Raw genomic sequence first — 2,165 nt, forward strand, 5'->3', positions numbered from 1 at the left:
TCATCTTCATTTAGAGTTTGGATATCAAACACATTTGACAGAGATATGCAATGACGATCAGGGCAGAATATTTTTTACAGTTCAACTATCAACTTTATTGTTAAAAATTACATGAGTGCACCATCACAATAACAACACTTAATCATGAATTACACCAGGGCCTTTTATTCTGCATTATGCTGCGTAAAAAGATTCGTCATGGACATTTTGGATAACATATTGGTGGATATTAATATATCCCAGATGTATCTATGATGGGATAATATCGACCGATATATTGGTCAGGCTCTAATTGCAAAATAAAATGACAACAAACTTTAGTTCAGTTGGAAGCTGCGTGATGGATGGTGGAGTAGAGATCTTCTGTGTGGTTCTGAGAGAAGTGGAGTCTCATGTAGTGATGGTCATCCTGCTCTGCTGATGGAGCTGAGATGTTTTCATACATGGAATCAGGGTTTGGCTGAGGAGACAAATCATTATACTTACTGACTGAAAATGTTTGGCTGATTCTCATATCAGACAATTAAAATGCAACTAGAATTCAATTGATGAATGTTTTCTGAATAATTTTCGGGTTTATTTTGGAAATGTTTGGTGTCTTCAAATGTTTTACCCTAAAGGTTGTTTTAGTATACTTTTTATTTTAATTGTGCAAATGAAATACTCTAACCAACACAGGTCAACTCACACAGAGTGAGACTTCTGTTAATGTTGAAAATCATGACTGGTCAGTGAATTACAGAGCCTGATATTATCTTATTATATTGTGTAAATGTTTATATGTTGTCGTCAGTGAATCTGGATTGTAGTTAACAAAAGTTTACGTCCAAGATTGCTCACACAACAAGGAGATGACAGCAGTATGTCTTCGAATGAAGATAAAATTGTGTTTATTTATCATATAATTAATCTCAGGAAAGCATGAAACAGTTTAAGAACATGAGCAGGTGCTGGAGAAGAGAAAAACTGAAGAGAGGCTACACGATTAATAGAAGATGATTCAGGTGCTCACGCCTGACACGGCTAGCTAGAAGTTCCTGCTGAGCGGTTACTTTCTGCTACCATTTTGACTTTGTAAAAAAAAAAAAGTCATCGCTGTATACAAACACAACATTGGGGTATAGTTTTGTTTTCTCTACCTGCTCCGAGTTGTCTGAGGGTTCAGTTCGAGGAGATCGGCTGGATCTTCTCTTTTTTCTGGTTAGTGACACAAGAGAAAAATGAAAATAATTAGTGATTCCAGGTTTGTGTGTGAATGTGATTAGTCAGGAAGAGCAGAGTGTTGCTCACCTCATCCACCAGAGGACAGCGAGAAGCATTAAAACCAGGAGAGCAGCACAGACTCCTGCAGCTGCTGCTGATGTTTGTTTCACTTTAATATTTTGGACAGTCAGAGTTTTCTCAGCTGAGCCAATGGTTCTTCTGCCAGTTTTGACCGTACAGGAGTACCTTCCTTCATGCTGACTGCTGACTGGGTCTAGAATCAGGTGTTTGTTTTGGTTCTCTGGCAGGTTCAGAGGTCGACTGTTGAAGTTCCAGGTGTAGTCTGTGTTCAGAGGACAGCTGGTGCTGCAGGTCAGTGTGACTCTCTGACCCTCTCTGACCACTGCAGAAGGAGTGAACGTCACTTTTAGACCTGAAAGATAGTTTGATCAGCAAATGTGAAGGAGACATACTATCTCACAAGGTCTCATAACTAAACCACAATGTTTTCTCCTCTAAAAGAAACCATAAAGCCACAATCCAAAGTTAGTTGATTTGTTTTAATTAATAAATTAATTAAATTGAGTGAAAGGAGGATTGAACCTGCATGCTGACTGCTGATACATACAGTACATCACATTGGAATCAAGAATTCAATATTAAAAAATAATGTGTTTAATCTAAAGAATTACCTGTGACAACCAACATCACTCCATAAAAATCTGACTGTTTCCATCCGTCACGTGTCTGGATCTTGAATTTGTATTCTGCTGAGTCATTCTTTGTCAGGTTTTTAATTGACAGGATGTGATGATTGTTCATGTTTTCATGGTACTTAACACGACCTGCAGCTTCAACAGGCTTTTCAATATCCTTCTTACTACTTCTGATTATTTTATACCATGATTTAGACTGGGGCTGCTGGCTGTCAGGATGAGAATATTCACTTGAAATGTTCACTG

General features: G+C 38.0%; 1 long non-coding RNA gene across 1 annotated transcript; it reads right to left on the minus strand.

Annotated features, from left to right (window-relative positions):
- On the minus strand, positions 1 to 1,501 carry LOC119021553. Its single transcript, XR_005075643.1, has 3 exons — positions 1,291 to 1,501; positions 1,140 to 1,197; positions 1 to 460 (listed from the first exon to the last, which is right to left on the minus strand). It is a non-coding gene; the product is annotated as an uncharacterized LOC119021553 (long non-coding RNA).
- Between the last annotated feature and the right edge of the window lie 664 nt (positions 1,502 to 2,165).

This window comes from Acanthopagrus latus, chromosome 1 (genome assembly GCF_904848185.1).
Source record: "Acanthopagrus latus isolate v.2019 chromosome 1, fAcaLat1.1, whole genome shotgun sequence".
Taxonomy (NCBI): domain Eukaryota; kingdom Metazoa; phylum Chordata; class Actinopteri; order Spariformes; family Sparidae; genus Acanthopagrus; species Acanthopagrus latus.